A 20,431-nucleotide genomic window follows, 5' to 3' on the forward strand; every position below is an offset into this window, starting at 1 on the left:
TCTGAGATGCAGTAACAGGGACGAACTTACCCTTCTACTTCAAATAACCAATAAAAAACCCAAAACACTTGACAAAATATATGAAAATCAGGCAATGAAGCAATGGGATCTCTTAGAAATGGGAAACAAATGAGGCGAGCTCTCTGAGTGCCCTAATTTATTGTGTCGAGAGAGTTTCCAGGCCATGGTGCAGGGAGGGGGAGCCCAGTCAGAGCCCCATGAACTCTCTGAGTAAAGGAGATGAAGACTGCGGAAAGCATTGGGAGATTAAGGCTGTCAGAGTTCACTGGGCGGAGGACAAGAGACGAGAGGACTGCACAAACCTGAAGAAGGTTCCTCTTAAGTATTCAGTAGAACACCGTTCAGCATCCAGGTACGAGGAAGCTACCTGAGGCTGGGGAGAGAAAAACTAAAAGGATTTGAGGCAACAGTATGAGTTCCTCTTCCCACAATCCAGAGGGTAAACCTCACAATTCATAGGACATTTAGCAGACTACTCAAAAGCATCCCATCCTTTTTGGGACCAGAGGGCTTTTTGAAAATAGCATTATCTCCCATTTGCATTTCCCTTAGAAAAAGAATGTGTTTCCTTTACCAAATAGCAAAGTATTTCTTAAATTTTTGGCAAGAGGAAGTTCTTTGGGCCCCTCTCCATGGGCATAATTAGGAGATACATGCCATTACCATGCCCTGAAGTTTTTGAATCCCTGCCTCTGTTTTACACCAGTGATTTCTGGTTGACAATCTCCTTTCTCATGAGCCAATGATAGATTCAATTTTGTGTAACAACCCAGAAAATTGTTAGACTCCATGCCCAATTGAACTAACATATTGAAGGTCTGGTCCAGAGCATTGACCTGTCTGGTCAGAGCACTCATTATCAACAAATTTCCTCTCATCTGAAATATGTTCAGTTTTCCTTAGGCAAGCCACCTCTAAACTCACTTCCACAAATACCCTGAGATATGGTCTGATATTAATTTCCAAATCACTGCCATTCTCTGGGTCTATTAGCTTTTTCTTCTCTATTCCAATTCTGTGTTTAATTCCCAGGGAGAGCTAAGATCTGGTCTAGTAACTTCAACAAGGAGAGAATTGTTAGTTTCTCCTACAAAACAGCTCTGTCCAGTGGGAGATAAGAGTTTAACAGACCTGGAGTGAACAAGATGAAAAGAAGCCTCAGCACTTTACCTCTCCGACGTAAGGAGGCTCAGTGGGGTACTAAGGAAGGCTTTGGGGGTCAAGCATTCTGCAAATCATTCTAATCCTTCCAATTGCACCATTCCAATTGTTGGCATATATCTCCATCCTGCTTGAAGCCACAGTTTCATATAAGGAACCTGAATCAAAAGTGATACTATGTTTATGTTTTTAAAATGGTCTCAATCTTTTAGAGAACCGAAAAAACACATAATGAAAAGCTTTTATTTCTTGGAATAAATTCAAAATAAGAGAAAAAGGTAGTTCACAGGTAGGAGTGTAGTTGAAAAGCAATGAACCATGAGGTGCTAATTATCAAGCTGTATGTTAACATGTGTGTTATATATTTCTCTACGTTTTCATGTTTGAAATAGTTCACTGGAAAAATAAGACTGAATGGGGGTTAGAAAATTAATATGGTATATATAAACAAATCAATTCAGAAGCTTATCCGTGGTTCTGAGAAGCAGTGGGACTTGGCAAATGACAACTGTGGGCCAAGTGTTTTTGAATATTGAATACTTATGGAAATGACTTCTCAGAGAGAGAGAATTTGAAGACACGGGAGCAAGCAGGTACAACCAAGGATATGAAACCTTTTATAATGTGAAAGAGAGTAATAGATACAATAAGAGGAGGGATTGGTCTTTTATAGAAAAGAGGACATGCCTCTATATAAATAAGAGGAAAACAAAAAAATTAATAGAGATAAAGGAGGATGTGGAGATTTAAGAGGCAAGAAAACACAGAAGTTGCTGTTTAATTGAACTTATTTTGTTCTATGAAGTATGAAGGAGGATCATCAGACGATATTGTGTGTGGAAAGCTGGAGAGGAGTTTGGGAAGGTGAAATACATATAACATTGCAAGATTTCTAGGCAAAGCCGAGTGCCATTAATAAATGTACCAGTTTGCATAATTGTTCCTCAGCCTGTACCCAGTGTCAGGACTCTATCAGGTGTCTCCTGGGGCTGCTTAGTAGAGAGTCGCTGCCTATCTCTGGCCTTCTGAAAGCAGGCAGACCTACCAGGTCTGTCCCTTCTTTCTATTTTATGCTAACCCCTTCTCCTGAGGCAGAGCCTGATGCTGGAAATTCTTCAAATCATCTGCCCCACCTCATCAAACACAGGTTTAAGGGGAGGAGAGGCAGGGGGAGGAAAGCAGTTCAAATGGAGGTGGAAATGCAAATGTGTGTTAAACAAGTGTTTGTTGTGACCAGAGAGACACATTGTACATTACACTACAGTTATCTTAGGTATTGGCTCCTTCCTGGAACAGTCCTTCTACCCTAAATTCTTTTAGGCAGTTAGGGAGAAAGTCAAAGTTTCTTTCATAGTCTTTTGTTCTTAAAAATAATTAAGGGTTGGCAGGCCCCATGGCCGAGTGGTTAAGTTAGTGCTCTTGGCCTCCCAGGGTTTCAACAGCCAGGAGCCTGCATGAGGACATGGCACCACTCATCAGACCACGCTGAGGCAGCATCCCACATAGCAGAGCCAGAAGAATCTACTACTAGAATATACAACTATGTACTGGGGGGATTTGGGAGAAGAAGAAAAAAAGCAAGACAGATTGGCAACAGATGTTAGCTCAGGGCCAATCTTTAAAAAAAAAATAATAATCAAGGCAAAGAGACATATTCTGGGGTGGCCAATTCTGATCCCCCACAATGTTCACCTAATTTTATGAATTGCAGCTCAGTAACCATTTTTCCTAACTCAGCTGCTTAATAAGGCATATGAAAATACATTCCCAAGAAAATGATAATTTATTAAAATAATGCACATCAATTTTCTCTGAAACTCACTTTTTTCCCAAGCTCACATTTCATCATTACACAGTTCATTTGCATTTAAAAACTTTGTCTAACAATTTAAAAGTTATTTCATAATAACTAAATTGTATCAAAACTTTTTTGTGCAATATGCCAACACTTCCAATTAACTACTTCTACTTTCTTAGATGCATAAATCAATTATGATTCACTATTAATTAATGAGGTTTTTCAAAAGGAGAAATTAAAATAACTGAAGAAAAATAATGAAAAACTTTTATTGTAGACACACTATTGCATTTATTGGGGGACATAATGGAATGAAAAAAATTTATGTACAAGGGTACTGATTTTACCGGTGCATTGGGTTCTTGTTGTCACTCAGGATAGAAATCAAGAGAGACAACAAACAGGAGTAGAAAAGTAAAAGTTTATTAGCTTGTGCACAAGGGAGGCACAAGAGAACCAGTGTGGAAAGGAAAGGGGCAGGTGACAGGCTCATTAGGGAGCAGGGCTTTTATTAGGCAAAGACTGGGGAGGAGTGCCTTGTTATGGCATGTAGGTAGGGTTTTTCTTGCACTTGTGCTGTTGCTGGACATGCCGCCACATGCATTGCATGCATTGGCATGCTAGCTGTCCCCTCCTGGGTGTAATTTTTACTGTGGTAACGGGATTGGGTCACTTTCAGTCAACTCCTGGGTGCTAGAGCGCATGCATAATCCCAAGAAAGTCACCAGGCTGTAGAATGTGGATCTTGATGGTCTCTATCTGATTCTCCTAGCTTGCTGATTGGTTAGAGGCCTTATCTTGTTAGACCAGGGGCTTTGTGGGCAACCCTATCTTGTCAGGCTGGTTCCTGTCTCACTGAGATATTGAGTTCTATTTTCCAACTCAGTGACAGACAGTAGAAAGAAGAATAAAATTAAATCTGTAGGAAAAGACTTCATGTTGGTTGCATACTACACTAGCTCAGCTTAAGTTTCTCTGCTGAGACTCTCAAAGAAGGTCAGTTCATCTGTAGTGTGATTTAACTGGGTTGTTTTCTTTAAACAATGAGACAACTTTTGCAAATTTAGAAAACTTAATAAACTATGGTTCTGCCTCATTTGTACTTTATCCCAGATGATTCAGCCTTCAGTTCCATGAACACATTTAATCATATTTCACTCCAGTAACTTTTGTTAGCAGAAGAATATCATTTATATGCTTTTATCCCAGGATAAAACAGGGCTTCTTCAGTATTTGAAAACCAATCAAGGTATTTCACCATAACAAATCTAAGTTAGAAAACATATATAGTCAAGTAAATGGATTCAAATTTGATCTTTGTGGTCCTTGGTTAAGCAAATATTTCTTAGATAGAACATTAAAATCATAAGATCTAAAATAAAAAATTTATAAATTATACTTCATAAAAATTAAAAACCTTTACTCTTTAAGAAAGACAGAACAGTGGAAATATTTGCAAACCACACTTCTGAAAAAATATCTTGCATCCAGTATATATAAAGAATTCTCAAAACTCTATAACAAGAAAACAAAACAAAAAGACACCCAATTAAACAGGAGCAAAACTTTTGAATAGGCACTTGACCAAAGAAAATATACCTTCGGCAAATAAGGACACGAAAAAATTGCCAATGTTATTAATCATTGGGAAAATGCATATTAAAAATACAGTGAGATAGCACCACACGTACATCATAATGTCTAAAATTAAAAATACTGACTAGATCACATGTTGACAAGGATTCCGAGTAACTGGGTCTCTCATCCATAGAAGATGGAACTGTGAAATGGTACCACCACTTTGGCAAACAGTGTGGTAGTTTCTTATAAAGTTAAGTGTACACTTACCATATGACAACAACCTTACTCCTGAGTGTTTAACCGAGAGAAGACAGCCATCTATGAGCCAGGAAATGAACTCTCTCCAGACACTGAATCTGCCAGCACCATGATTGTAGACTTCCCAGCCTCCATAACTGTGAGGAATAAATGTTCATTGTTAAAGCCACCTAGTCTATGGTATTTTTGTTATAGCAGCCCAAATTGATCAAGACAAGGCTGAATTGTGTCACCCAACATCCATGTGTTGAAGCTCTAACCCCTGTTACTTTAGATGTGACTGAGTTAGGAGATAGGGCGTTAAGGAGATTAAGTTGAAATGAGGTCATTAGGGTGGGCCTTAATCAAATCTGAATGGTGTGCTTACAAGAAGAAGAAATCCAGATTTCACAATCCACAAAGAGAGACAGCAGGGATGAGCAGACACAGAGGGAAGACCATGTGAGGACACAGCCAGAAGGTGGCCATCTGAATTCCAGAGAGACCTCAGGAGAAACCAACCATGCAGGCACCTTGATCTTGAACTTCTAGGCTCCAGAACTGTGAGAAAATAAATCTCTGTTGTTTTAGCCACCCAGTCTCCGGCATTTTGTTATGACAGCCCTAGAAAACTTACACAATTTCTCAAGACAGGATTAGGCCAGACTATTAAAACAATAAAGAGACTGAGAAGTTTATTAAGGGTGTTAAAAAATGTTTATTAAGCTTGGTTAAAAAACCAAGCTCAGAGAAAAATGTGTCATCTTCTACCAATAAGTTTATCCTTGGATTATCTATTAGCTTTTCTCTGAAAAAGTTAGATTGCACAATTCTGATCAAAATGGAATCGCTGAATTTTAGAACTGGAAATTCCTGTGTCCTTTTTGTAGGTTAAGACTCTGAGATGTAATGGTTTCAGAGAACTTGTCAAGATTACAGTTACTTGAGAAAAAATATCCCTGAATCAGCTCCAATTTTAGTTGAAAATCGTCAATAAGTCCTTAGACAATCTCTGTTGTTCCCTCAAGAAAAAAAGCAATCTGTCTCTGACAGTCCCTCTAGCCAAGAAGATTTCACTCTTTGCAGTTTCTTCATTATTCATCTTAATTCAGTTGCTCTTTCTTAGCCCATTATCAGGAGTGTGAATCACTTTTTAAATTTCCATTTTCTGTCTCCTTGGCAAAAGGAAGACCAATTTCATTGTCATTTTTCTTCCTTAGCAGTTCAAATATCCTTTGGCTTTTATATAATATCTTCTTATTTTATGTTTGCTAGTTTTTTCTCCTGATTCATCAAGGATGGTGGTTTAGTAATTTTGAAAAAGACAGTGCTTCTCTTCAGCATTGGAAATTTTTCATTTGCTTTTAGCAACCCTGTTTAGCTCAAATGTGTATACCCTTAGCCTTTTGCTGAGTGAGCTTGTCCTTTGACGATTAAATGTCAACAACAAAAAGTTTTGAATTCTTCAGTAATTCACTAATATTTCACCATCACATCGTATTTGGCAGTTCTCACTTTTGCTTATATTACTTTCTTAAGAGATTCCTTGAGTAGCTTTAGTGACCTCTTCATGTATAAAGCATGTGAAATTTCCCTGAATATCTCAAAATGCAGTTCTCCATTTTAGCTCTGCATGGTGAAAATATTCAATTCAATTATTTTTCTGTGCTAAATGACAACTAAAACAACTTAATACCGTAAAAGCTAAGCAAAAGCTTAATCAGAGAACTTTACTTTACTTTTCTTAAGTATTATAGCTTGCCAATATCATCATCTCCCCATTTTTCTTCAGAGCAGCATTTGAGTTATCGTTGACAATTTGAAGTTTTTCCTTCATTTTTGAATTAGAAAAATCCTTGCCCTCCAAATTAATCAATTTCTCCAAATTAATTTTCAATAAGCACAATCTTTCCCATTCCTAATTCTCATGCAAGAGTCAAACTTTGAATAAATGCAATAGGCTCTTTTTCAATTTCACCATCTTTATTTGCTTTCCTGAATCAGAAGACTAAAATCGTGATTAGAAAACTGCATTATATGACATAAGACTGGATTTTAGTCCCAGAAATTCCATTTGATAACTGCAACAAAATATATCCCATTCATACCTAATTCACAGGCTTATTAGGTCTTAAATAATGTATATAGGAGCCCTTTGACTAATAAAAACTAACACAGTAACAAATGAAAGGAATATCTTTGAGCAGTTTCACCTGCTTCACCATATTTTCCTGTAATAACTCAACCTTCATTATTCCAGTATCACAGATCTTCCTCCATCATTTAATTTATTTCTCAAAGCATAGTCATTAGAAAATTTCTATCAGTATCATTGGGGAGTGAGCTGATTTTATTTAATCAAAGAATTCTAGGTCACATCCCAGAACTAGAAATATAATATCAGAGGATATGGCCCAGGAATTTGCATTTTAGTAAATATAATATCCAAGACAGTTCTTTTTCACATTAAAGTTTGAGAAACATTAATCAGTGTGTTTTTCATCTCTTTCTCACTTTTTTCCTTTAATTATACCTTAATGTGATAGGTTGACTGTAAAAATGGCCAAGTTTTTCATCCCTGTTTATATCCACACTCTTTGAAATGTGACTCTGCCACTCCTCCCATCAGTAGATAGAATCGATTTCCCCATCTCTTGAATTTGACTTGCTTTGGCTAATCAAATGCCACAGAAGCGGCAGCCTGCCAGTTTCAAGCCTAGGTCCTGAAAGGACTTAGGTGCTTCCACTCACTCTCTTGGGACTTTGCTGCTACCAGCATGAGAACAAGTTAGGCTAGCCCGCTGGAGAAGGAAAGACCACATGGAGAGACCTAATGGTCCCAGCTGTCTCAGTTGTGGACACCCAAGATCAGCCACCCATCAGCCACTTGAATAACTGCAGATTTACAAGTAAGAGCAACCAAGACAAATATCCAGCTGACCAACAGACCCAAAAGCAACAATATACGCCAAATGTTTAAGCCACTGAATTTTGGGTGGTTTTCTATACAGCAATAGCTAACTAACACACTTCACAGATCAAGAAACTAAGGCTTAGGTAATTTGGGTAGTTTTCCAAAGTCTTTGTAATCAACGTCTATTCTTTTGCTTTTAACTTAAATACACATATCATGTATGCATTTTCACAATTTGAAATTCTCCTGTCACTCATTCTAGGCTTGTAACTTTTTGTGTCGTAAGTATTATCATACTATTGTTTAAAATGTATATATTAAATACAATTATTTCTTTACAACTCATCTGAAATTATAGCTCAGCTCTGAGTTTTTCTAAATAAATAAAAAATGGGCATATCAGTGATTTTAATTTAATTTCACAAAGCAAAAACATAGCTCCAAGTAAATATACTTAGTCCACATCATTGTCTAGCTTAGAATTGCCTTCAAATTTGAAGTGTTTATAGCACGTTTTTATGACTGTATAATCTACATAATCTTAGATACTTTGTTTGCCTTAGCTCCAAACTTCATTTGAAGAAATAGAAATAACTACTTGATTGAGTATGTTTAAATATGTAAGATAATGTAACTATATAATATCTGGAAAGGGAAACATAACAATGGAAATTTTTCTCTTTGACTATGGACCGTCCTCTGCCTATACTTTCTACCCTGGCAAATTCAGTCACTTGTCCACTCAGTTGTTAATTCTATGCAGAAAACTCCAAAATCTCTGTGTTCTGCCATGGCTTCCTTTTGAAGCATCAGACACACTGTACCAACTACATGTTAGATAATTAAGCTTGGCATCCTGCAGGTACCTGTCAAAACATAGAAAAAGTTCAAGGTTATGTTTGGCTTAATAAACATTTAGCTTTACTTTTTCAAGGTTTTGTTTAAACTTTTATAAAAATCATATGTTATGGCTCAATACAATTTTTTCCCAAACAAAGCAAACATACTTTGGAAATATTACAACTCTAAAGGTTAAACTTGTATGTCAAAAATAAAGCAATTTGACAGCAAAAGAATGTTCAGGGTTTTTTTTTCAAGCATTGACTTTCTAATATAAACAACCTGGTGTTCAATCTATTGGAGTTAAATTTAACACTTAGGTTACTTCAACCCTCTTATTTAGCAGACATCCTCTGCCGAGTAATGTGAGCATTTAATTTATGTTTGCTTGTTTTAATATAAGTAATGGACAACATGGTTTCTGAAAAAGATATTTTAGGATCATAAGGTTTGTTTCAAATTTTCCTTTTAATGAAATCTATTTCTCTACTTAAAAGTTGACCAAGGTTTATGATTTCATATTTTCCTTTTTCAGAGAAGGATTTAGTTATCATTTCTACATTCACAAAACACATGTGTTTAAAACCTATTTCTTCAGGAAATCCCAGATAGAACTTTTTGTTGTTGTTTTTATCAATGTCAAAATTATCTCTTTTAAAAACTATTAAACTTTCAGGTTTTTCTATTCATATATTTGTGGACATTTGCTGAATGCATCAATAACAAATACTTAGTTTTATAAACAGACACACTGTTTTCATAATATTCATATAAATGACCATTAAATGCAAATAATAACAGCAACGCTAGGAGAAGAGACAGTGAATAACTTTTAAGTTTCCAGCCACTAATTCCAAGTTGGGAACTTGATTATACAGCAAAGAATATCCTTATATTGTCTGCATAATAAATGATTTTAGTAATTTACTGAATAGTCTAATTTGCAAAGTGTAAGATGCTTCCTTGTAATGGTGGGAGATGATTGTTCGGTAGACTGAAAACACTCTCTACAGATGGATGTCAGATGCCAAAGAAACCTCCTTCCTCTCGCCACTTACTGCAGCAGCAGAAGAGGAAACATTAAGGACAGCTAGAGAAGTTGTTCTGCGGATTTGACAGGTGTGTGTAAAAGGTGCCTGCACTCTAGGTCCTCAAGAAATCAGATTTCAAGAAATCTGAAAATACCAGGTTGTCAAAATGGAACCCAAACTTTGAGCATTGTGTAAGTGACATGAGAGCAAAGACAAAGAAGCTATCGTTCTACTTTTCAAATCAGCCCTGATACAAGAGACTCTCTGCTCATGGATTAAAATGGGATGCAGAAATGGATAGGAGAAAAATAGTGATAACAAAGAGAATGGCTTTATTTGTTTGTGCAATAGTTTATTTTAATGATAATTCTGCATAAATGGTTTGATGTTTGCCTTCAAATGTTAGTTAATATTTGGAGAAGCCCAATCAGGAATTCCAGGGAGGAATTTAAATAAAATAAAGTTACTTTCAACAGATTAACATCATCCATCAGACATGACTAGTTTCCACTCATGGAATGGAATAAAAGAATCCAACAAACACAGAAGTTTGACCTATCAGAGTAGCCCCTTGCACTCGGTGTTCAGAGTCCCTGTATCTCCCCATTTCATGGAGGTCATGTCATCAGATTCACTCATGCCTGGGAAGTCCTGCCATTAGAATATTGTCACTTGCCTTTGTGAGCTTTTTGTTCAGTGTTAGTTAGTTAGTTGGAGGGCCTGGGGTGTGGCGAGGGACTTCCCTGTGCTTCAGTGTAAGGCTGTGTTTGTACTCCCTTGTATAGCACGTCATTTAGGTTTGACAGAATTTGTCTAGGGCTTACTCTCATTATAATTTATCACCTGGGAAGAAGGTTGTGGGGGAAGGACTGCATAATTCCCAACTGTCCCTAACCCTCGAAGAATACAAATATTTAAACAGAGAACCTGATATTTGCCATTTAATGTATGATATTAGCAAAGGAAATCCAAAACTGTATTCAAATTAATGAATCATTATCAAGTTCAATTTATTCCAGGAATGCAAAATTGATTCATCATTTGAAAATTTGTGAGTATAATTCACCATATTAATAGATAATTATTTATTTATATACATGATCATCCTGCTGTAGAAAAAAATAAATTTGATGAAATTAAAATTTTATTTATAATAGAAATTCTTAAACTAAGAATAGAACATGGTGTATCATTGCATCATACCATACTGTCTTAATCACTATAGTTTTATAATATATCTAGTATTTATGAAGACTAGTACTTCTAACTTTTCCTTCTGCTTCTTAGGCAATGCATCAGTATTCTTGGCCCATTGTTCTTCTAATTAAACTTGTTAAATTCCATTAAGACTATGGAAAAATTCTTAATATAATTGGATTAGATTAAATTTCTAATTAGTTTTATTATTTAAAATTTATAGTTTTATTATTTAAAGAGAACATATATGTTTATATGTATGCTATTGTATGTATGATCCATTCCATTAATTGAAAAAAGCAAAGGTTTCTTGAACATATGAATGGGAGATTGACAGATGCAAATCAGTAGGTCAAATAGAACATAGAGATCAAACCATAAGACCAATGCCTGATAGGATTGCTGTTTATACAAACGTTTATAGTACTTACTAACATAGATTTCAAACTAAACCCATATGTTACAAAAAGTTTAGGGGCTGCTCCAGTGGCATAGTGGTGAAGTTTACGTGCTCTGCTTTGCTGGCCTGAGGTTCACAGGTTAGGATCCCAGGTGCAGACCTAGCACCATTTGTCAAGCCATGCTGTGGTGGCATCCCACATAAAATGGAGGAAGATTGGCACAGATGCTAGCTCAGAGCTCATACACACAAAAAGTCTTAATCGTTCTATTTTTAGACAAGGTTATATTTGAACTTTAACTGGGGATCAAAAAGGTTTATATCATGTTTGGTATCTTATCACTTTAGTCATCTATGGCAAAATAGTCATACAGAAGTATTTACAGAACACTATTTTTGAATTCAATATGACTCAAAAGTTACATACATGAAACTATGAATTTTTCTGCAAAGTCATTTTGCAATTGTGATAGTTAAAAATTAATGACCTAATAATAGTGATGGATCAAAAATGACCACTCAGGCCCAATAAACTTTTGTTGTTGTATTAATAACCCACATCTGGGATATGATACCATGTTTGAATATGCAAGTCAATGAATTATGAATGACGCTATAACTTTTCTCTTATTTCATATTTTTTATAAAGTTTATCATTTTATTTATTTTTTTAATTTATTTTATTTTTTATTTATTTTTTTGAAAGATTATCCCTGAGCTAACATCCACTGCAAATCCTCCACTTTTTGCTGAGGAAGACTGACCCTGAGCTAACATCCGTGCCCATCTTCCTCTACTTTACATGTGGTACGCCTACCACAGCATGGCTTGCCAAACAGCGCCATGTCCTCACCTGGGATCTGAACCAGCAAACCCTGGGTCACTGAAGTGGAACATGTGCACTTAACCGCTGCATCACCTGGCTGGCCCCATTATTTCATATTTTTAAGATACATTTTAAAGCAAACAATTTTAAAAAGTATCATATACAATCGAGGTTTTTTTTTAATGTGCCAGAAGCAGTCTCACAGTATTTATCATTTAGTCATTAAATGAGGCCCAACACATAAATAAAAGTCACAACACAGATTTTAAATAGAAAATGTCATTCTTTGATACAAAAGTCAAATGTGTTTATATCCACACTCTACTTAGATTTCACACATTGTCATGCCAATGGACTCAGAGAAATGGAAGATTAACCCTATTCTACATGAAAGGAGCCTCCAGAAACACCAACTAAGCATCTTTAACGGAAATAAAATTCATGAAGAAAGGACAGTTTTTTAGAAAAAAAATTTATGTTGATTACTTGTATTTTATTTTAAAACATCCCCACTTAGGTCCAAGTGAAACCAAAGAAAAGTTAAATTCAACTGAATGCAGTAAATTTTCTTTGGTTCCAAAGTATAATAAATGAAGAAGAAAGGCTTAAATGCATTTAAATTCCATTTCCATGACACCAATACAAACTGCCTTCTTATCTCATTACCTTCCACTGCAGACTAAAATGCAAAGTACTGGCTCTGGCTCTTTCTTTGTTTTGTTTCTTTGTCTGTTTTTTAAATATGGAAACCAGAAAGAGGATGAATAATTGAAATCCATTAAAGTTTTATTTGTCTACATATCATTGTTTTCAATTCTTCACCCACGTAGAAAGCATAGTAACAAAAATGAATGATTGAAATTATCTCTTCTTGGTAAATGATGTCAACTGCCACAGGGCGCACAACCAACAGTGTGGACAGACACAGAGACAAAGAGACAGAGAGACACAGAGAGAGAGAGAGACTATGTAAACCATTAGCAAGGTAATTAGCACTAGAACAACTAAGAGGTCATCAAGTCACATCTTGCACATTGAGAACATTGGTAATAGCTTATTTCATGTTTTCTAAAAGGTCCTAGAAATATTTTTCTAAATGCCACTTAATCAGGTGCTATCATGCCTAAAATTCTGTAATTATAAATCTAGACCATTGTTTTCCTCCTGACTCAAATTTATCCCTTTCTCTCCTTCTCTGCCACCACCATCAACTTTCCTCTGGAAAGTTCTCCCCCGTACACATTTGCTCGCCCATTCTTTCTCTTCCATTTTATTTTCCCTGTAAGAGTAATTTCTATAAAATACGGCAGGCCATGCCATTGCTTTTCTAAAACACGTCAGTAGCTTCATGATGCACTTGAGTAAAATCTAATTCTCATCTTGCTCTACTAGATCTTACATTATAGAAACCATGTCAACTTCTAAACCTCAACATATGTCCCTGTTCCTCCTTCTCACCAGGCACTAGTGACACTCCGTCTTCCTAGAATGTGACACTTCCCATTGTAAGTTATTTGTTCTTGCTTTTTTGGCAAGCCTCAGATGCTATTTTCTCCAGATCTCCCCCTGACTGGTTTCTAATCCTTCATCTCCAGGTTTACATATTGCCTCCATTGAAACTTCATTCCTTTTCCACCCTAAATCGAGTGGGCCCTCTCTATAGCTCTTTATCACAAAACACTTAATCTTTTTCCTGGATCTAATCACAGCGTGTTTATGTATACATGTTTTCAGTGTTTAACTCCTAATTGAACAGAAGCTTCGTGAGGGCAGGGACTGGACTATGTGTGTGTCTTACCCACCATCATATACTCATCACCTTGGACATTGTCTGCTACATTGTGGACAACAAAAGACTTGTTGAATGAATGACTGAAAGAAGAACGGAGTAATTTTAATTACGTCTGTATACACACAAACATAGAGTCCAAAGTTTCAATGGAAAAGTATGTTCTCATATCTTTATTTCTATTCTCCATCTCATTTTTCATCCCTTTACTGAACAGACTCTTAAACTCTAGTCAAAGACATTGAGTATCTGTGATCCATGCAAATGTAATGTGTTTTCTCTCTAAAAGTATTTCTTTTGAGTGGCAATAAGCCATTGCCAAAATAAAAGTTCACTCTTTTAATTAGTTGTGCAATAGACAATTTAGGTAGAAATACTGAAAAAGTCCATAAATCCTCAGCTCCCTTGAGGAAAAATTTTTACAGAAAGTCAAGACATGAAGAAACTTGCAAGCAAACTTTTATACTAAACCTCATTTTTCTATATTGAGCCTATATTCCCCAGTCTTCAGGGAACTGGAAAAAATAGGAGTGAAGAAAAATAAAATAAAACTTAGAGAAGGGAAATATGTGATTTACATATACTGGAAGGATATTTACCACTTCTATTACTGAATTTACCAATTATTTATCACAAATATTTTTATACTTTTTGCATGGATATTACTTTAAGAAATTGTTTCAAAATGTGTAGTGAGATGTTAAATTAATGAGTCTTTGGTATTAGATAGACCATGATCTGAATTCCAACCCTATACTTCTTAGTGGCATGGACTTAAGCAAATCATGTCATTCCTAAACTGTGGGTGCAAAACTATCATAGTCAATAAGTTATTGTTGAATTAGGTCAAATAAAATGTGAAAAATAACTACTACAAATCTTGACACAAAAGTCATACTAAAAAATTGTGTCCTTGTGATTTTTTTCCTTTGGTGAGGAAGATTGGCCCTGAGCTAACATCCATTGCCACTCTTCCTCTATTTTGTATATGGGATGCCAGCACAACATGGATTTTGATGATTGGTGTGTAGGTCCCCACCCAGGATCCAAACCCGTGAACCCCAGGCCACCAAAGCAAAGTGCACGAACTTAACCACCACATGCCACCAGGCCAGCCCCGAAATTGTTTTTGATATAGGCATAAGGAGATGATAGGCTTCCAAAACCACATAGACTTTGTTTTTTCCTTATCTTGCCTATTCCAATTCAAGACCACAGAATCTGAGCTGTTAGCAAAGAAGAGCTGCAACGTTAAATTAATCCATAATATAGTTCCTAGATTACATCCTCTCCTGAACATTGAACAGCATTCGCAAAGAATTTGGTGAAATAGAATGTTAGATATAGTGTAAAAAAAAGCTATAATTACAAGAATTACAGTCATAAATGCTGGAGAATAATAAACAATGGAGAACGCAAAACATCTTGGGACGTGAATTCTAAAAGCATAAGTGGCATTACCATAACATATGCAAAATAAAACAAAGACAACCAGATCATTCACTTACACAACAAAAGTTTATTGGGGAAATAATAGGCATCCTAACAGGTGTGAGATGATATGAAATTGTGGTTTTGACCCAGTAGTCTTGTGCAAGAGAGGAACCTCATCACTCAGACCCACCTGAGCTCCTGGTTGTCTCTCAAACGTCATTGATTGTTCAAGCCGCCATCTTTATTCTTAGTGACTCCCAGTATTGAGGGTACACCAAGACCTGCCAGTGTCCCTGAGGGGAGGACTGTGGTTAGCACCTTGATGCAGGCTGAGTAGAAGCTGGACCCTCAGGCAGCACCTGGAAAGTGTATAGTTAGGCCCCTTCAAGGGAGAAAATGAGAAATGGATGTTTTTGCTTATTACCTCTATGCAGAGCCTGGAAATATAGTGGTGAGGGTGTGCTCCTATGCTTGTTTAAAAACCCCTTCTCTGTTTGCTACAGTCCTGGGGTCACAGGGATGCAAACTCCATTGGCTTTCAGAGCTAGGTGTTTTGGGTCCTGTCTCTCATGTGAAAGCTTTAAAAACCGAGGCACTAGTTGTGAGGTCCAAACCCTTTGCTCCTCAGGGAGAAGCTAGGAGATGGGGGTTCCCTCCTAATTGTATGGCACTATGCTGGGGATGAGGTTTATGGCCAGAGTGTGTTTCAGTCTTTCTTACTTTTCGATGTGAGTGTTTTCTCATTTACCCAGTGTAAGTTACCCAATGTAATTTAATGTAACCCAATGATTTACCAATCAGCTAGTTTCTGGTTTTTCTTCCAGAGGGAATTGCTCCACGTGTAGCTGTACATTCAGTGCATCCATGTGAGGGAACTTGAGCAGCATTCTATGTTGCCATCTTGGTCCCTCAACACAGCAGTTTTATGAACAAATATAAACATGCCTTCATGGAGTTTACAGTTTAGACATGCAGAAGAAAGTTAAATGATCTCAATTGTATTATAAAACATAACTATTAATTCAGACAAACACTGTTGGATAAAACAAAAAAGGTTGTCAAAGTCATATAAAACACAAAATTATGAACCTGAATAGAGGAAGCTGAACTGGCTTTACAAGGTGTTGCAAGATAGGAGTCATGTGTTTCGTTGCTAACAGATGGTGCGGGGTAAAGAACGGGAGCTAATGAATGAAAAATGTCCACAGAAGTCCTAAAGGATGATGATAGACTAGATGGGATGTCATATTAGCAATGGAAGAGAACAAGACATCTCAAATGTTGAAGACATTTGTGGAAACTTACAATGGGCACGTCAGTGTAACAGACATTGCAAGAAAAAAATTACCAAGAAATGGTTGGAGTGATACAACATCCATGACTAAAATGTGATCAATTATCCAATCCAATGTAACAAACCAACAGTCACCAATCTCTTAATTAGTATTAGAAAGGAGGCAATTCTAAGGACCGTGATCCTGGGGCTCTATTCCCAGCTCTGTAACTAAATAATTGTGTGAATTTGGGCATACAACTTAACCCCTTTTAGTGTCGGTTTACTTATCTGAAAATTCTTACCAGCGAAATAGCCAACTTACTACTAAAGTTAATTATCTCTGTTGTAAAGGGTGTTGAAATTTTGTAACACAATTTTTGAGCAACAATAGTCATCATTATTTATTCTTTCCTTTTAGAGGGGAAATCAAGGAGCTCCATTATGCAATAAACTCCAATTATGTGGAGTTAAGAGAGCCTTCCTTTCTAGATGATCCTTTGACTGACCAAAAATCCTGGGGAGAATCATCCCCACCAAGTTTGTCAGCAGTATGGAGAAGCCAGCTGGACTAAATTGGGAACTGGTAAGAGCTCTTACCTGAAATGACAGAGCAACCGAAGACCATAAGTATAAGAGCTGCATTTTTCACAAAATGATATACTGCAGCCTAAATCTAAGTGGAATCTTCTCATAATAAGCTTCAGGCCAAGCTCTAAATTATGTGGTTCATATTAATCGTATTAGTTCAGGGGCAAATTAGAAGTCATAAGAACATACTCTCTAAAATATTAATGTGGTGATTACTTTGGCTTTTTCATTTTTAAATATAATATGGATGGATATAATAAATATTGCCCCAGGCTACCAAAACAGGTGTGCAGACAGGATGTGATTAAGTAGCAGAACAGTGTTTCTCTGCATCTGTCACTCCAAATCCATTCCTCTACTGAAAAACTGTGTGTGTGTGTGTGTGTGTGTGAGAGAGAGAGAGTGAGAGAAGGAGAGAGAGGGCAGGAATAAGCACCATTCCCTGTTGAAGCTTAGTACTCTCCTCTTGTTTGAACGTGATGGTGATCCTCACCTCCTGCAAGAAAGCATGCATCTCCACTCCAAGGTTCTGCACCCCCTCCTCTTGGTCACTAAGTCAATAAATAGTGTCATGTCTCACCATAACCAGTTAGAGATTTACTGCACCTGCTAAGGGAGAAATTGGACTACACTTGGAAGAAACTTCAGGAATTAGCTAGCATGTTTGTTTAGGAGCCAGGAGATTACACATAGGACTGGATTCCGAGTGTGCTGGACCCAGAAGCACAAAACATAAATTTAGATAAAGGAGAGTTGATCAATATGGGAGCATTTTCCTGGAATATAGGATTTAACACTCCTTCAAGGACCCTGAGAAATGATGCATCAAGCTACAAGGAGAGTTCCAAGAAACATGCAAAGTGATTGCCCACATATCACGAGGTGGAAATGCCAGACATGTACTGGCAGAGGGTAGCACAATGTGATGGATTTACTCTAAATTCTGATAATGGTACCTCAAAGAATTAATTTGATAGTATGTAATTTAGTACTTTGTCATACCTAACATATAGTCAGTCTATAGAAGAGAAAATTCAGGGGTCCAACAAGTGTACAACAAAATGCTTTATCACATGAGTTATGAGAGAAAGAGAATGCAAACCATAAAGAAACGTGAGTTTGCTCCCATCAAAGCGGCAGTGAATACAAACCAGTGGAAACACCAAACCTTGGCAAAGCTGAGGAGCAGCGGTATTCCTCATGAGATATGGCTTTAGAGAGAAAATAGGCAATATCTAGTAAATATGATGATGCACACACCTTCAGGCAAAGCAATTCAAATTTTAAATGTATTCACCATCATGGAAGTTATCAGACTAGTTTTATATAAGGACCTCTTTACACTCTTAAGATTTATTGAGGATATTGGACACACAGAATATTGTCCCTAAGGATTATATTTGCCAAAATTTAATGTATTCAAAATTAAGACAGAAAATTTTAAAATATTTATTACTTTTGAAAATAAACCAATTATATATTAACATACATAGCAAATTTCTTGTAAAATAACTACATCTTTAAAAACAAAAAAATAGCGAAAGGAAGGCATTGTTTTAAACTTTGCAAATCTCTTTACTGTCTGTCTTAAGAGAAGACAACTGGAGTTCTCATATCCACTTTTACCTTCAGTCTGTTGTGATAGTACATGTTGTTTTTCCTCTGGAAGATCTCACTCTGCCCTCATGAGAATATGAGAGTGAAAAACACAAATGATACCTTATTCTTTTATAAAAATGTCTTTGAGCTCACTAGCCCCAAGCCACACTTTGAGAACTGCTGCCCTAGAGGGACACCCTACTTGTTTGTAAGGAAACACTCAAGACGATTTGCTGCAACATTATTTGAATGAAAGAAAAATGGAAACAAACAACACAAATATTCATTCATTTGGAATTCAATACACTATTAGTATATCCATACGATAAATATTATTTAACAGTAAAAATGAGTACCTAGAGATGTACATGGACCTGTGTGAATAAATCTCACAAGAAACTTGAGAGAAAAGAAAATGAGTTGCAGAAGGGTGCACACAGAACGATAACGTTAATACAAAGCGTTTAAACGTGAGAAGCAAAGTCATATATTTCCTGGGCATACATATATTTGCACTAAGCAACGACTCTGAAGGTGTTAGCTGTCTGGCCTATAATGAAGCCATCGTAGTTCAGCAGGACTGAATTTAGCAAGAGACTAGAGACTGCTGTGTTCTAGTCTCCAGACCAGACTGGCTGGGGCTGAGTCCTGTACAAGGAGTGAGCTGAAGATAACAACATTTATCAACAGAAGGTCAGGGACTTCCACAGAAACTACTCTACTCACATACCTGCAAGACCAGGCCTGATGGGAACTGCTTCTATGGAGCTTTGGGATTCTGCCACTTGGAGGCGCTGCTGAGTGACAGCAAGGAATTGCAGCCATCCAAGGCTGTGTCTTCCAAGAGCAAAGAGGACCTGGTGTCCCAGGGCTTCACTGAGTTCACAACTGAGATATTTCATAACACGTTTGTGGACCTGATGGAACAGGGAGAGAAACAGACCTCAGTCGTCGACCTGCTGACCTCTTTCAACAATCAGAGTACCTCAGACTTCTTGGAGGTCTACCTACGACTGCTCGCTTCAGGCTACCTGCAGCAGGAGACCAAGTTCTTCCAGCACTTCATCGAGGGTGAGCGACTGTCAAGGAATTCTGCCAGCAGAAGGTGGAGCCCATGTGCAAGGAGAGTGACCACATCCACGTCATCGCGCTGGCCGCGCCCCCAATGTCTCCATCCAGGTAGAATACATGGACCGCTGTTAGGGCAGCACCAGCAAACTACAGATCTTCCCTGAGGGCTCTAAGCCCCAGGCCCACCTTCTCTACTGGCCTGAACACTAGGATATCCTCTACAAATCGGGCTGGCCCCAGCCTGCCACTGCCCTGCCTGCCCTCCCCTCTGCCAAGTGCTACACATGTACAGAGGATGTTTTGTGGTTGTAAATGATCATATTTCACTAGCCTTCCCCCTTATCCTGTCATACGACCTTACATGCTTTATTAAAGGGCATGCTGGGGGTGAGTGGCTTGTTGCCTACCTGGCTGCTGGTATCTATCTGTCCCCCTTCACTTCAGGCGGGTTCCTCTTGGCCTTCTGCCTACCTACCCCCAAGTCTCTCCACCAGGTGCAGCTTTGATGGGGCTTGGCCTCTTGGGGATGCCTCCTGGTTACTTGGAGTTCTGCTTGCTTCCTTTAAGGCCTCCCCTTCTTCCCTCCTTAGCTGGCCCAAGGGCTTCCATGGGAATCTTAGAAGTTCTTTGGGGACTTGCCCCAGGACCCAGGACTACCAAGGATTCAA

At 37.4% G+C, this 20,431-nt stretch overlaps 1 pseudogene; it reads left to right on the forward strand.

The window, feature by feature from the left end:
- The first annotated feature begins 218 nt into the window (after positions 1-218).
- On the forward strand, positions 219-20,075 carry LOC100062368 (ubiquitin thioesterase OTUB1 pseudogene; annotated as a pseudogene).
- Positions 20,076-20,431: the final 356 nt, after the last annotated feature.

The sequence above is a fragment of the Equus caballus genome, chromosome 31 (assembly GCF_041296265.1).
Source record: "Equus caballus isolate H_3958 breed thoroughbred chromosome 31, TB-T2T, whole genome shotgun sequence".
Taxonomy (NCBI): domain Eukaryota; kingdom Metazoa; phylum Chordata; class Mammalia; order Perissodactyla; family Equidae; genus Equus; species Equus caballus.